This window comes from Perna viridis, chromosome 8 (genome assembly GCF_037379345.1).
Source record: "Perna viridis isolate PV_CMFRI_1.1 ecotype Kerala chromosome 8, ASM3737934v1, whole genome shotgun sequence".
In the NCBI taxonomy this organism is placed as follows: domain Eukaryota; kingdom Metazoa; phylum Mollusca; class Bivalvia; order Mytilida; family Mytilidae; genus Perna; species Perna viridis.
Genome location: NC_142452.1, coordinates 21,967,484 through 21,985,316, shown reverse-complemented (window position 1 = coordinate 21,985,316; position 17,833 = coordinate 21,967,484). Strand labels below are relative to the sequence as shown.

General features: G+C 31.1%; 1 protein-coding gene across 6 annotated transcripts in view; it reads left to right on the top strand.

Annotated features, from left to right (window-relative positions):
* LOC148609831 (uncharacterized) overlaps nucleotides 1-17,833 on the top strand; it is a 49,374-nt gene that overhangs the window by 683 nt on the left and 30,858 nt on the right. For 2 of the 6 annotated variants that reach the window (XM_088541185.1, XM_088541187.1), the window contains exon 2: nucleotides 441-546. The gene's annotated coding sequence lies outside the window, so the exon portion shown is untranslated. The other 4 variants (XM_088541186.1, XM_088541183.1, XM_088541193.1 and 1 more) reach the window with 4 other exon arrangements.

Below are 17,833 nucleotides of genomic sequence, written 5' to 3'. Positions count from 1 at the left end.
GGAATTATTTGTGTATTGCTTTGCATTGTTAGAATGACAAAGATGTGACTTAATGTTTCTTTGTGTTTCTTCATTAGTCATTCTCCTTAATTTATTCATGGAAAACTTCCAAATGGAGCATTGCTTTACCATAAAAAGTATTGGTTCCTTTAAAACATATTTAGATTTCCCATGATTGATTTTATTTTGATACACATAACTATTAATGGCAGTGGGTTAGAAATATCCATTCTGTTATTTATGGCATGAAATAATAAAATGAAAGTTTATCAATATGATTGAATGTCTTATTAAACATTTATGTATATTTGCCAGGATGAAAGGATTTAATTTGATTTATTTTTATATGCATTTTAAAATTTCAATATTAAGTAATCCAACATCTTTCAAGTAGTTTTAAATTATCAAGTTCATAAGAGTTTTTTTATTCTTTAATGCAGATACATTGTACATGAAGATTGAAGTCAGTTATTATTTAAAGGCCAATTAAGTTTGAAGTCCCAGCACTAAAGGCAGCATTTAAAAGTTTCTGGTACTGAACTGAAGGTTTGTAGTGAATTTGCATTTTTTCAAAGATTGAAATCTGTCTGAAATGATACACATGCTTTTTTAAAGAATTGTGGAAAAATCTGGCATATTTGTTGGTCCTTAAATCAATACCTCATTTAACTTTATTTGTACTTTTAGAACTGTCAAAATTTGGTGTAGACATTTATGAACAGTACAATACATTTGTGAAATGAATTTTTACTATTTCTCTTTGACTCCAGTCATCCCTGTACTATTACAGTAATTACATTCACTAATTCTTTCATCAATTTTCAAAGCTGAACATTCCAATGATTGTCTTTGGTTTCTATGTATTTGATAAGATATATCCCAATGCATTGTTACACTCCCACGAACAAAGTTTAGGTTATTATAGAAATTTCCCTCTCTGTCATTACTCCTGAACTGGTCCAGATATTATGAAAAAAATATGGTAGGTTGGAAATAATTCAGGAATGAATATTAAAAATTAGGTTATTTCAAATGGACAGAAAAATATATAAAAGTCATTCTATATGATTAAATTTCAGTATCCAAATTAACCTAGTAGATCGTACAAAAATGTCACATTACAAAATTTTGCCCTTGGATGGATGAAATTTCTTAACCAGTGAACAAGCATGTTTCTTCTGAAATTAAATTGTAGATGTACGAGCATTAAGAATTATAATTACTGTGGGGGAAACAGAAGGTACATGTAGTCAATCCTATTTGAGCATTGGTTTCACTAAGCACCCAATATCAAAGCAAACACAAAAATTGAATTCATACACTGTCACAGGACTGGTAATAAGTGAAAGACATTTTTCCTTATAACACAATAAAAAATGGGCCAAAAGCAAAATAAAACAGGAATGTCAGAAAGGCCCTTATGCCATGAAATGTAAGCACAGTTTCTTAATTTGACAGATTGAAGTGTTCATATGTCACATTTTTTATTATAAACCTAACTTCGTCTAACATAATACTAAGGTCCTTAAATATAATTAAGATCAATTTCAGTGTAAATTTGATATACTATTCAGGAGGTATAGTCCCTTTCCCATAAAAAGGGAATGTGTGAGTACATGTATCTTAGATCCCAACTTAACACAACTGACCCGTTTCGATTAAGTGTGTAACAAAGTACTTCTGTTTATTTGGATGATTTTTATTGAATTCTATGAAAGATCTACAGATAATATTTACAAGAATCTGTTTGATGATTCAGTACTTTATTCACTGATGGAAATAAAGAATAAACCTTTCTGAAAAACGGACAAAGTTCCGTGAGGACTACACACTTATTTTCAAGAGTGAAATATTTTAGACTTTTTTCCATTCTTAAGTGAAAGATTTTCTATAAGAAAGTGAAAGGTCTGCTGTAAGAGTGAACATGAATATGGTAGGTCCAGGATTTCATTATATTACAGAAGTCCTCCATCAAAAATTGAGGGTCCCAGACCTTGGATCAGTGCTAGTTTGAACCTGGTTCTTACAACTCAAACATGCTTGTTCAAAACTACCGACTGATACATTTACACTTAGAGGATCCATCTAATACTATTATTGACCACTATTTAATCTTTTTTATCTGCAGAAATTCTCACAGCATGTTTTAAAAATTTGGAATTTTTTTTTCATCGAGAGGTATCTGCCCAATAATTGTTCATTTACATATGCATTTCACAAGGAAAATATAACTCATTTAACGTAATATATATTGTATATCTAGTCCCTGTAACTCAGTTCTGCCAGTACAGATAGTGATATTGTAGTAATAAAGTGATAGGCTATTCTGGCTATGTTTCATTCTGCGCCTGATTTATACAAAAATTACAACTTATTGGCATACTTAATGCCATACCTACATGTACATGTACAAATAAGTTGGTAGGTATTGTCAGGATTTGAAAAAAACAAACAACATGCGTTAAGTTTGACCTAGTTTGTTTCTGTTTCTAAGTATGGTATTTCCATTGATATAGTGTTTTGCATGTTACAGAGCTTGCTAATATTTGCATGAAAGTTAATTAACAATTCCAGGCTAGGTAAATAAATTTATCTAATATGCATTAAAGTTATTATCACCGTGATCACTTTTTTTAAATGCAAACAAGAGTTGGATGTATGAATCACATGTCTCGTGAATCATATTCATGATAAGTCACTTCCATTATCCTATAAGAAATAAAATATTACTGCCATTGTCTGTAAACTGAACAGATGGGTTCTCAAGTTTCCCCATCTATTTTATTGATATACCTTTGAAAGTAATTAGATTTTTACATTAAAGTGTAGCTTCCACTAGCTATTGAATCAGACACTGCAAACTGTCATACTGCTTTGTTCAAAGTCAAATGTTCAAAATTAATAAGACATAAATTAGACTGGTTCCTTTAGAGTTTATGTGTGTTTTTATGATGAGGTATTTGCTTTACTAAGTGTTGACCTGCAGTGGTCAGTGATTAAGGGTAGGATACCCCGGTCAGAGGGTCAGTCTTTATATCCATAACAGTAGCAGGTGCCCCTTCATGACCAATCAATAAAAGGAAGTTATATTTAATCGTAATAAAGTGGGCTGTATGTCTATATCTAAAAGGCCTTGTTATTTCAAAAGTTGATTTATTCCAGTTTCTTTGTGTTCAGTCTTTCAGCCACGTAATTACGCTTGCATAAATCGTCAGAGCGGAAAAGTTTGATTACAAGTTTCTAAGTATGATCTGATGAAAAATAATATAGAAAGGCCTGACAGATTTTCTGATAAGTTTTTGATGTCTTTGTTTAATCACATTTATCCAGAGTATAGAAGTTGAAATAAGTGTCCAGATGGTGAAGTACGTGACAATGTATTACTCTCGCCATAGCTCGGTCCTCGGAGCTTTCCGTCATTGCCAATAATTGTAACAGCAACACTACAGATGCTGGGTGATACTTTCCATGTAAGGCATTCATTTGTAATTGTTAGGTATTAGGTTAACAATAGCTCAAAGAACTGCTTTGGTGTCAGAGTCCATCAGCTGCTCAAGTTATTGTTATGTAAATATAGATAGTCAAGGGGGGACCATCTATCCTATTTTCCACTGTATAGAATTTTTGAGAGTAAGGGTTTTATTTTTGATGAATATTTATGTAAACTTTTTAAGTGCCATTTTGACACTTTTACAATTACATGTCATTATGAAGCAGTGGATATTTTTTCTTCTTCAGATAAATCAGTTTTTTTTATCAAGTAAGCTTGAATTTTTGCTAATTGTATCAGAAGATGATTGGTATGAGAACATGAAAGTTGAATTAGATGATAACCTATCTCGGTATAAAACTTTAATGTCATTAGTTCACTGTTTGTTGTTGCATAGCAGTATTCTGCGGAGACTATATATATATATTTAATTCATGAAAAAATAACCATTGTAGGTACCCAATACTGGTATAAAAAATGCTAGTGGGCATCATCCTAAATTTCAAGTTTTGCTCTATAATTAAGTTTAGATGCCAGCCACATTATGATGCTAACAGCTACTTTTTTAAGATATATTGAAATGATTTTAACTTCGAATAAACATTAAGTGCCATGAGGTACTTTCTCACATTTTGTATTGAGATTATTACAGACGTTCATATATTTCAGCTATTGGAAACCTCTTCATTCAATATATAATTAAGTTTTTGAGCTTGAAGCAGTTGGACATGTTATAAGATCTAACTATTGTATGAACTGATTTTACTATTGCAAGGTCAAGAAAACCTTAACTGATGCCCTGTAAAGCCCCAGGGGACCAGATCAGATATTGAAGTTTTATGTTGGTAATAATGACATTGCAGATACACTTTCATTGCACATTAAACATAATCATTAGGTTTCTGTGGTGAAAAGTTGAAAAGGTCAGATGTTGTAATTGTCCAGAGTAAAAGTGAAAAGGTCACTTATTATATGCAGGTATTATCTTGATAAAAATTGATGTTTAATTGAAAGTTAGTCCATAGGCATCTCTGACCTACTGATGTCATTGGTAATCTTGTCCTGTACACCTTCCTGTCAGACTTTGGAAGTTACTTTAAATCTCAAATGAATAATGATGGAGGAAGATGTTTCTTATTGAAAGAACAAGTTTCAGTTTTATTATTTTTGTTGGGGTGGGGGGGGGCAAAATAAATAAATTGGAGGGACAAATTTTAATTGGATTGGAATCAAGTTTTAGGTATATCTGATACTTTCATGTGAATTAAGTGATATAGACTATTTTTTAAGTGGAAAAAGTACCTTTTTGGTGTTGAGTGTTGTAATTTTTCTATGAAATTAAATCTTTTTTGTCCTCAATATAATTGTAAAACTTTACACAAAAGTTTTAAAAAGAAACTAAAGTAATTGCGTTGTATGTAATAGGAAGAATAAGCAACTAAATAAGGGAATTCTGTAATTTGAAAGCACTTTATACAGCTGTTATCTTTGTATCATTTGTCTTATCTATTCTGTTTAGCAGATTTCACATTAGATATTGGTAGGGATAATATTCATTATTATCATGATTGAAAGATAGCACCCTTGACTATTTATCAATGATGACCATTAAATTATTTAATTACAACCATATTAGGAAGTTATTAGTTAACTCTTTATTAGGGATTTTGTTTTTTGTGTTCTTTTTTTTTTTTTTTATGTGAAACAATGAAACAACACTTCATCAGGATACAACCTCTGACCTGATCGACAAAAAAATGTGTGTATTTCATTGTGTCTTCTTTTAAATATCCTTTCATGCTGTATTTAAATACTTTTTTTGTATTTCTGTGATTGTGTGATGCGTTTTTTTAATTATATGTACTTATCATTTGATATTTAAAAAAAAAAATTGGGACTACATTAAGATTTTTAGACCCTAAAAGCCCATTATTGTTTAGTAGAGAAGAAATAGGCTTGGTAATTGTTAGGCATACCAGAAACAATTTTTTTTTTTGTTAGGTACATAAGTGTTTTTAGCCCTTATTGGCAAATTCAATATTGCAATATGATAGTTGATAAAAACTTATCTATTTGATCTTTCTAACCTTGACAGGTAGACGTGCGCGTTACTTACTAAGATATTGCTATATCCCATAATAAACAGGAAATAGGAATTGTGTTACTAGGTAAGTAGATACCTTGTTTGGTATTATTGGTGACATCTCAAATCTTTATTTTTTACTGTGAGGACTGTGATTTTAAGTTGAAAATAAATTAAAGTTCAGAGTTCTTTGGAATGCCGGTAAGAAGCACATAGTGCCTTTTCATTCCCACTGACTCAAGGTGCCAGTCTGGAAGAGTTTAGTACAGTTCCTGAAATCTGCGAAATATTTGCTAATGGATGTTAAACCATTAAACCAACAGATTATTGTGGTCAATCCACACATTAGGAAAAACTTTTCTGGATCACTTTGTATTCAAAATAATTGTCTGGTCCACTTTATATTCAAAGTAACTTTGTACACAAAAACTTTTGTTTTATTTCTATCACAACTTGAACAAAAAAAAAAAAGAAAAACGACAAATATTTTACAATTTTGAGTCTCCAAATAAGATCACTTTTTATTGGCTGAATTTCACATAATAAAAATTGGGTTATACCGGTAGTATGTTGAATTGTTGAAGGGTGGGTAATTGGTCAGGTAAATTACTTCTTTACTTGCCAACTACTAATCACAGTCTTTTGAGGTTTGTATCCAGCATCAGGTGCAGGTCCCATCTTGTGGAATCTGATTTCAGGCCTGTCGGACATCTTCCTGCTTATCGAAATTCTGCCATTTCTGCCTTGACCCATTTTATAAAATATTGCAAAAGGCAAGTTCAAGCTTATATTGAAATTATATAATTTATAAACCAATCAATCTGTAAGTCATTGAACCCAGTGTCTATTGTTCTGCAACCATAGGCTACATTAAATGCTACTTTGAAACCATATTGAAACTATAACCAATCAATCAATGAGTCAACTGTTGAACCTATTGTCAGTTTTGGTGATGGTTCTCTACTAGGCTGCATAAAAGGCTACTTTGAGACCATATTTTAACTACAATCAATCAATCAATCAATCAATCAATCAATCAAATCAATCAATCAGTGAGTTAATTGTTGAACCTTGTGTCAATTATGGTGATGGTTCTGCTAGGCTGCATAAAAGGCTACTTCGATACCTTAGTACTCCCAGTCCTTAATAGAGATGTTGGAAGATTACTTATTTTGCTGTTAAACAATTTGATGTGATTAAAAGCCTTTAAGAACAATGACATAGCTGCGAAGTGACATTTAGCATAGAGAGAAGTTTATTTTGTAGCTAGGCCTCATTGATTAAAGATTAAACTCTTAATGAACAAAATGTTTTTTTCTCCAAATTGTGTAAAGTTTGGAATTTCCAAAATCGTTGAAAATAGATGCGTAGATAAATTGATTGTAAAACATTATATAGATTACATTGGTATAACATAAAGAGGAAGTGAAGGATTGGCTTTGGAAATCTATGATATATTTTACATAGAATTCTTGGTATTGGCTGCCGCTTTAAAAAAAACTTGTAAATTTAATAGTTCACATCTATATTTATAAAAATAGAATAAGGGAAATAAGTATGTCACCATGGATGGAGTTCAACCCTATTTTGACTTCCCACTGTTATAAATGCATATCTTAAACTGTAGATGTCAGTTGACTATTAAGTATCAGTTAAAATTAAAAATCAGACAGAAGGTGATTCATGCATGTCAAAAACCTACTGAATTCCGCTTTATTTCTTGTTCAGAAATAGTTACTGATTACATAACTGGTCTTAGTTTTTTATTTGGTTGTTGCACTTTTGAGATAAAAATTATATAGATTGTATATGAAATTGGTACTTTGTAAGAGTTATCATTCTTGATTTGATTTCAGTTTGGTTGATTTTAGTGGGACAAGAATGAATAATTTTCTAAAAAGTGCAGATCTAATGCAGACATGATTATAGTTCTATGAAAGTATTGTGCTGATAGACTGAAAAATCATCATTTATTTGATTGGTTTTTCTTCACCATGAATCACTTTACCATTGGCAGTGCCTGAATTTTATGTGGACTTGTACTTAAAAAAACATATGGACAGGAAATGGTGGAAACATTATATGTAAACATGTTATAGTATTTTGGGGTAATGACCCCACCAATCAAAACCTTAATGTGATATACAACTAAGAGCAATGTTAAGCAAATTGTAAAATGTCTGAAGTGTCCCATCATACATAAAAACGGATAACCCCAGCAATTTAGTGCTTACTTAGCACACAGACCTGAATTCATGAAATTGTCGATCCTGTCAGTCCCGAAGTGCAAAATATGTGCTTGTCCCGATTCTTAAGCATCAAGGCAGGACCTATGTTTGACAGAATTAAGATTCCTACTGTGAAAGTACTATTGTTCGTGGGGTACCGATTTTCATGGTTTTCATAGGTAGGCTAAACCACGAAATTTGGTTCCAAATGAAAAGGAGATTTCCATTGATGTGTATATGGAAAACCTCAAAACCACGAATCTGAGAATCCACAAACTTTTGTTTCTTTCTTTATCCACAAAAATTGTTATCCACAAATTAAAGAACTTTCACGGTATTACATTGATTTTAACACACAGGACTTTCAAAATATATTGGCTTCAGAGAGAACATTTCATTTTGTAGATGCACACTACCTTTAGTTGACAGGTCAGATTTATAAATAGTTGAATTTGGGTTTGAATGAAAAGTACATTTTGTTGGTCTAAAAATGAAGTTAAGGTCAGCCCCTTTTCCAACCTTTGGGGAAATAGTCAATTAGAATTATCTTGTTGAACAAACAGACATGGAAACATGATGTTACACTTCCCTATTTTCTGGACCACTGCTCCAGGTGTAGTTCTATAGGAGATATAACCGAAGATAAAAGGAATCTATTGTTTAATTTAATCAGGGGATCATCTGCATCACAGATCCTATGTTAATATGTGATAGATACATATTTCATTAAAGATGCATAAAGTCTTTGATATTTTATCTGATATCCATAAAATCTATTTAACCAAATGGGTAAATCCAGTTTATTTTGGAAATTACCGATTTCATTATTTATTGGTGTAGTTTATGTGCATTAGAGTACTTCTGTATACCTGACACATCCAATTGTATACAGGTACATGCATTTGTACATTTGAATAGTTCTTGATTAATGGACATGTTTTCTCTTCAAACTTGTTTTTAGAATGAACAGTGTGTGTGAATGAAATAAATTCATACTACATGTACCTGTGTATTTTTACTTGTAAGGAAATGCAATTGATCCTAAGGTCTGTTATCAATTTTGGTTAAAATTTGGTTTGGTCAAGTTTTAGTTTAAAAAATAGCACTTTTCTTATTGCATATAATATGATAACTGATCAAGTGTGCAGTCTTCATTTGCAGAAAGACCTATAAATTATTACATAGTCAAAGGAGGTATAATGCTCTGATTTTCTCAAGGTCACACTGTCAAGTGTTGGTTATAATGAAACACTATGAAATTTATCAAATTCTGTCTGTCTACCTGTCCATTTGCTGTATAAATTAATGCTAACTCACTTTAATAGCGCAAAATTTGATAAATTTCATAGGAAAGTTTGTAAATAGACATGTGACAGAAATAAAAAAAAAATTGATGCCTTCAATGGGAGATAATCCAACTTAAGAATTTTTACATGGTAAGACCTGATAAACACAATTCTTTTTAAACCACTGAAGGGAATTGATGAAATTTTCATAGATAACGCATTTTATGCGTATAAGAATATAAAGAAAAGTTCAATGACTGCAAGGGGAGATAATCCATGTAAGAGTTTAACATTTAAATCTAAGTTTCCTTTCTTATATTACTTGCTCACAGATATAAAGTTAAAAAATGGAAGTCAGATTTAAAGTACCGGTAAACAGAATATTGTAGTTTAACTAGCTTTTTGTTTTGTATTTATGTATTAAATTGCATGCAATAAGTGTTGGAAGTAATATCTTTTCCTGTGATACTGAATTAACTTGGTTGTAAATTTTAGATGCTTTCCCAGTTCTCAAAGAGATTTTTAGCCAAAGCGATTGGATTATTCTTAATGTAAATCTTGTTGAATCAGGAGTTCAGAACTATCTTACCAACTTGTTCCTTACATTAAAATGTACTTGTCCCTTGAGACATACATAGTCAAGTTTCTTTTTCACCTAATTGTTAATCTGTTTTGTACAATCTAGAGGACAAATATTCTTATTGGTCTTAGTTGAATTAACACCTGTTCTAATGATGAATACTTACAATCATAATGATGTGTTTCCTTTTACTGCTAGCAATTGGAAGTAATATAACGTGACTGAATACATATTTGTTTTACTTAAATTACTATTTCAGCAATTCTCATTTGGCTTGCAGTTTCCATATTCGTTGATAAAAAGTCATATGGATGTATTTTTACCACGTTCATTTATTCACAAGTGTCCCAGTAGATTCTGTAAGTAGTCACAGAGCCTGTTATTTCAAATTAGATAATCTACCAATGAGAACTGGTTTCTGTAGGACAATAGTTCTACAGTTTACTACAAGATAGTAAAACAGGCTTTTATTCTTTGTATAGGCAGTTTTGGGTTGTTAAACTCATTTATAGCTCTGGAAATATATCAGTAATTAATGCTCCCAAACTCATAAATTTCCCTTCTATTGATTTTTACACAAAGTCAACTCATTTCGAGGATAAATTTCAGGATTTGAAATGATAGAGAGAACATTGATTTACATAAGTTTTGATTATAGCTAATACAATGTTATAATCTGTGCATAGAAGGCTTTGTGCAAGTTATTATGCATTATAAATTAGAGTTTTGAGTGTAAGTCATACATTTGTATGTATTGATTACACAACCTTTGGGTTTTGGCTTTGTTTCCAGCTTATTTATTTTTGATTAAACAAATTCCCTGAAACTTAATTAGAACTTTGAAGAAGAATATATGTACTTAATGACTTACTTCAAAATGGATCATTTACTTTTAACATTTAGTTTCTGTTAGTTTCTTATATCAAACTCATTTAACTCTCAAAAGTTTCTAGTGCCATGAATATCATTATTATATTGTAGAACAAACCGAGGTCTACATATTGGTGATCACGCAATCCCAATATCGGAATGTAGTACTTGCAGCAGTACATTAGCCATAAAAGCTCTGGTTGCTAGTAAATTTATGCAATGTGCTACTTGTAGTACGTAGTCCAGATAGGCAATGTAGTACTTGTAGTATATATAGGCCAATTAATGTAGTGGTAGTTTTATATGTAAAACTGAACATCACATGTGAGACTTATGATAGACATTCAGTCAATCCAGAATAGGTATAAGACAACCCTGCAAAATGGGACAGGGAAGTGAATTCAAAGTGAAAATAACCTTTAAATTGATTTAAAATTAAAATATGCAATCCAAAAACCAAGAAAAAAATTTTTAAATTATTTTCAGTGTCTAGATCTGGTATGCTAATTTTTTAATTTTTTTTTAATGGACTACTGTTTTGCATATCCGATCTCGACCCTTTCCGTTATCATCACTTTTTTAATGCCTTGACAAATGTAAGAAAAGTGTTTAAGTGCAATGCTTGGTTGTAGGCTGTAGTACAACATACACTAGAGGTAGTCTTTATTATAATAAAAACTAACCCAGAATTGCTACTTATTCAGGACACACACAAATATTTGTGATTAGTCTCAATAATGTCAGCTTCTGTTCAGTATATGGATTTGTAATTAAGTTTACAAATATATATGTAAACACTTGACTGGCTTCTGATCAATGCTAGAACTAATGATAGAAAGATATATATTGGTCTGTTAATAAATGTATATCTACTGGATAAGGGGTAACAATAGGGAAACACCGACTCTACAGAATGCTGTTAGTACTGACTATTAGTATGCAGATAACTGTGTTCTTCAAAGCAATAGCAACTTATAATTATCATGTAAGACAATATCTTTTTTATTTCACCTGGCCTTAGACCATGTGAGCTATTGCCATCACTTGGGTCCATCGTCATTTTTGTGATTACTGTTTTTCAAAACTTTTTTTTTCTGAAACTACAAGATCAATCAGAATTAAACTTGGTATGACTGTTTCTTAGGGTGTTCTGCTTAGGATTGGTGTGGATGGGGATTTTTGATTCGTCAAAAAACATGGCTGCCCTTATTAAAAATAGAACACATGGGTCAGACAGAAGTTTTTCTCATATATCTCCAAAACTATTAGGTTAAACTAAATTCTGACTGGGTTTAAGGGTTCAGTATGATGAGATCTATCTCTGGTCACATTTTTGTTTTAATCTGTGAAGCCATGTTTGAGTTAATGTCTTTTTTATACATTACTATCCCTATTTTTAATGTTATTTCTTTCAAAAATCTTCTCTGAAACTACTAAACCAATCAGAACCAAACTTTGTGTTAATGTTCCTTAGCACGTTTTGTTTAGAACTAATGTGGGTTTTTTTGATCCATTAAAAAACTGGCCGCTGTTAGTAAAAATAGAACTTAGGGGTCAGACAATGTTTATAGCATACATGTCCAAAACTGTTAGGTTTACTCAAATTCTATCATTGCCAAAATGATCCTCATAAGGCCTACAAAAGTCTGCATTTCGGTCAAAGTTGTCAGATGACTCCTTGTTGGAGCTTTTCCTTTGAAATGAGGGAACAGGTGTTTGTTTTACAGTTTTCAGCCAATATCTTAACTACTATGATAGGTAGAAACTTTCAGTTGGTGAAATGATCCTTATGATAAGGCCTACAAAAGTGTGCAGAGATAAAAGTTTTCCGACGACTCTTTGTTTCAGTTATTGCCCTTGAAAGGAGAATAATGTATTTAGCATTTAGTATTTTAAACTAAAACATAATTAGAAACATTCATTTGATGAAATGATCTAACCAAAGTGTTCTTTGAGTCAAAATTGTGAGACAACTCCTTGTTAGAGTTTTTTGGATCTCTTTGAAATTCCATACCATAAAATAAAGCATTTGATGGATTAAAAGGGTTGTGGTCATAACTTTTTAGAAATAAAGGAAAAGAGGCATTTTCTTCAATTTTGTATAAATTTCTTACTTCCTTTGTCTAATTTGAAATTTAAAGTTCTTTGACCAATTATTTATATTCTTTTTTTTTTTTTCTTTCTTTTTTTTGTAATCCAAATTCAGAGCTGTATCAAACTTAGTGTTGTGTCAATACTTCTCCCAACTGTTCGGGGTTGAACCTTAAGGATCTTATTGAGCTGTTCCTGTGAAGCATTTTTGAATTCCTGGAAATGGCTTGGTGTTGGCGGTGTGAGAAAGCACCATTAAATTATGGACTTCAGTGATGTAGAATTGAGCAGTAAGCTGATTAAAACAATTTTTAACTAACAACATTTAAGCATATACATGTACAGGTATGAATTAGCAAAACTACTTTTGCAGTTAATTTTTCAGCATGCAGTTCAGTAAGGGTAAATAAGTCTATGTTACTAAAATTAGCTGTTTCATTTTTTCTAAGAATTCACAAACTGGAAGTTGACAAAAGTCTGTCTTTTTATTCCCTGGGTGGAAGAAATCCTTTTATTTTAGAAGACAGAATAATGTTTCCCTATGGGATACCTCATCCGATAAAGCTCAGAGGCTGGGTCCTTATATTTGCAGATATCTGACATATATGAAATATATCTGTTATCTATTGATTTTTACAATACTTAATGGTTTTGTTCTAATCTCTCCCTCTACAATTTAATCACCAACATAGGTCCACGATTGTTAAGTAAACAATGGCACAGAAAATATAACGGGACAGTTATCTTAAACAATTACTTTTTACACACTCCACAAACATGGAATATTTATTTCTTAATGTGGAACAAAAACAGCATATTATTCCAATTTTGAAATATCTGATGAATTTTGACATGTGAATTTTTCAAATTTTCAAATTTTTGTAATAAATTGGTTTACTTGCAGTTCATTACAATTCACAAGTTTGTTAAATTTCATGCATATTGCTACAGTTACTTGTCAAAGACATTGATTTTCTTAGGGAATCTGTTAATTTATTGTAAGTGTCAAACAATAGAGGACTGTTTAATTTCCACCACTATTTGAAATTTCAATTAATTGTTCTATCTAGTTCTTCAAGAAAGCATACAATGACTTAGTGCAGTTGTCACTTACGGCCAGTTAATGGATCAAAAGGCTAGTTTAAAACTCCATCTACAAGTCATATAGTATGAAAGTTAAAAGTTAGTAATTGAAAAGACTGCTTTGGTTTTAAAACATGACATTTGGTCAAATAAGCAGCTCATTCTCCTGGGGATAATGGATGTGCATTGTTTGTGATGCTGTATTAAATAAATCCTACGTTTTATTACCAGTTACAGCTCTCTGGTAATATAACATGTCTTACTAGCAGCATTTTGGGTAATCCCAGAGTTCATCATGGAAATTTTCGTTCCTTAATTAGGCCGAAAATGTCAGGAGGGCATTTACATTGTTATTGTATGCATATTGTACACTAATAATGTGACCTACAAAACCAATTTCTTATGTTTTTTCTTTGAAAGTTATGATTTAATTCTGGTTCCTGAAGTTCATATTGCTTTGAGCTACAGAAAAATTCAAGATTTCAAAAGGTTATATAAATTTATTTGTTATTTCTCATTCTGGCCCCTTTCTTGTTTAGATAACAATCTCTGATTGCTTTCTCAATCTTTTGAAATTATGTCCTCACTCACTGTGTGGGTGGTATATTGGAATCACCTTGTCTATCCATCGTTCTTTCCATCCATATTCTTGTAAGACTGCTGGTTTGGTACCATTTTCTAATTTTGTGAATCTTTAATGAGTCTCATGATGTAAGCAAATTTGGATGCTCACAGGCATTATCTTCCTGTTAAGCTAAGTGGACATAGCAGCCCAACAACTGGTGGAACCAAATATTTTGAATTCTGGTTGTGGAAATGCAATATTAGTACTTGGCTCCATATCATAGAGTTCTTATATAATACACCACACAACTAAGTTGAGGAGAATATAATGTCTTTTATGTGTCTGTCTGTCTGTTAGTCCTATTTGTCATTGCGGCTCCAGACTACTGATTAGAATTTCACAAAACTTGGTATGTAGCAAGGACACAGCATGCCCATTTGTAGTATTTTCAAGAAGTTTATGAATGTTGCATCTTGTATAGAACAACTCTTTTCATATTGCTGAATAGAATGCCATGAAACTTGTTGGTTTTGTTCAGATACTGTTAGTTCGACTTTTCTTCTTTCACCATAAATTTGTGTGCTAGTAAACATTTTGTAGCTTTAAATGACAGCAATAACTAAGACTCTCATTTGAATATAAGGGATATAATAACTATGAAGAATTTAATTGACAGTCTCACTTAATACCTTGAATATCAAGTTAATGTATCGTATTGTTTCTTAAATGGTAAATGAACTTTAAGATTTGAATGTAAGGAATTGTGATGTTTCAATTATGTTAGGTTGAATGTAGAATGCTGATTGAGCATTTTAATTGCTGCTTGAATTTTTAATGGTATTTAATCTGTTAGTGTTACGCAATCATTCTTCCTGGATTGAACAAGAGTCATGTCATATCAAAGGTTAAAACATGTTGTTGTCCCATAATAATGCAAAATAGTAACATCATTTCACTTTTGTCATGAAAATTGTTTTTACATAGACTCTCATTCATATAAAAAAAATTTCCCGTATCATGGCCCTGCTTTTGGTAGTAGTCAGGCATTAGATATATTTGTGTTTTATCTTATAATCTGAATAATGTTCTTTTAATGCTTAATTATCAGTAAGTAGAAGAAAAATAATTAACATAGGTTCAATTTGGTGGTAGTGTAAGGTGATATACACAGTATATACAATTCTGACCTATGACCTGTGACATTTCATTTTACTAGGTCCTGGCCCTTCAACATTTTTTCATTGACACTTTTTGGAGGATTTTTTCTCGAGTGGGTCATTGAAAAGTCCAGGATCTTCCACTGTAGAAATTAAATTTTAGCCCATGATTAGTTTTAAAGTTGCAAGTTTGATACAACAGGTAAGTTTACTCTTTTATTAAAGTTTATTCAAAGTAAGATACATAAAATCATATAAATAAGAACTCTGTAAAGCCTTTTATCTCTTCTGTAATTTATTTACTGATATAACTGTATAATACCTATGGTACATATTTGAACCTTAGTACACACAATCTTGTTTGAATGTCCCGCTCTCGCTAGTGTTTACTTAGCAATCTTCCAGATCATGGAGTGGTCAGAGTTTACGGAAATCAGTATGTACATATCAATATTTGTTCAGGGGGAACCATTGTTTGTATACCTGTACCAGACTTTTTATTAGTTTATCGGAGGTAATTGTCACAGTAGTTTATTGTAAGTCACTAGAACTAGCACTTGTTTGAAGGATATGCAGAGTGATGTTTTTGTGGACATGTAAGTTTGTCTTATTTCATCTAACCATTAGTTTTGTCCTTTTTCTACTGTCTTTTTCTGTTATATGTGTGAATAATATATTTTTAATGCATTAATACTTAGATAACTTATATAAAATTAAAATTATACTTAAATTATTTTGGATTTTATTTTTCATGGTTTTATGAAATTTTAGTGAATGGATGGAACAGTGTAGTATATGTATTTCATAGTGGTAGAAAGTTTTCATTGAACACTTTACCTCCTGTTATAACTTTCAATTTGTGGTTAAAAACACCACAAAGACCACATTACCGGTAGATAATATTTACACCTTCAGATTCTAATTTGGTGTTTAAAATTAAGTTGAAGTTGTCCTTAATTATGACTTAAATTTGTTTAAGTGAAATGCTACAACTTGAAGCAGATCTTGGGCTTTCATATTATAGTATTACAAATAGCATATCACACCACTTCAAAATCATTTTTTAGATTAATTTAAGAGGACAGATTTGCAAACGAATATTTGTAGAAATTCACAATTTACAGGAAATAACGAGGCCTTACATTGAAATATGATTAAAGATATTGACGTTTTACAATCAGCTTTTGTTTCATTTAAAACATAGAGATGTGTTATATAATGTTTATTAGAAAAACAACAAAATTAAGTTGAATTTCTCTCCTAATTTTACTGCTAACTGAACATTTTCTCAGAATGGGAATATTTAGGGAATTACTGCAAGAACTCATTACCGTTATAGTTTAGTGTAAATATACAAGAAATCAATTTCACGCACTTCTGCGGAGCAAAAATTCTTTAAGACAATTATGCTTTTTTTGGAAATTCCCACTTCTAATGAGACTTGGGAGTAATGTTATGATGAAGAAGGCTATGTTATTTATGGAATTATTGTTCTAATGCATAATCCTTGATTACTGCAGTATAAATATGAATACTAAGGCAAATTTTTATATGATGACATATGATCAGATAGAATATACAGAAGTTTACAGTTTCAGTTCTAATATGGTCAATTTCCTGTTTGAAATGTCTAATGCCAGTTGTGACTTTTATTAATTTCAATTTAAATGATCTTTCTCCCTATCAGGAAATGAACAAGGAGTTTAACTGCTATTTGCAAACATTCTAAACGAGAATGAAAATTGCTAAGAGTAAAAGAGAAAAATAGGAAGGGTTAACTTCTCAATTAAAATTAGTTTTTGTATTCTAATGCATTGATTATGATATTTCCTGAGTTCTAATTCTATGTGTTTTTACTGTTTCTTACATTAAGCTGACTAACAGATTTTGAATTGATTTCACAGTTTAATGAATCTGAATGAGTGCTTACGAATAGCAAGATTTAATTGACTATTAGCGTAGAACCTATCTATTTCTTCAGAAGCATATACAATGCATTTTCCTTATGCTGTCTATTTAGCTATATAGTTAAATCATGTCTTTTGAAACAAACAATCAGTATCTTGCCGTGAGTAAATTAAACATCCCAGCATATATTTCTTATTTTTGGATATCAATCGATTGACATCAGTTAGTAAAATTTATTTGCTATTATTCAAATGAAGAAAAATCCATTAAAACCCAATCACTTTTCATTTATTGTATATTGAGATATTCATGGGAAAGACAATAACACCAGAATTATCTCCCTTGTCATGTAATAGACTACCTACTAGAGGTATGAAAGGCTCCCATTAAAGCAGGTATTCTTGTTACATTGTAAGTTATTCTTTTTTTTGTTTGTTTGTTGTTTATTAAATGTAAAAAATTGATAGAAATTGCAAGATGTTTACTTTGTAC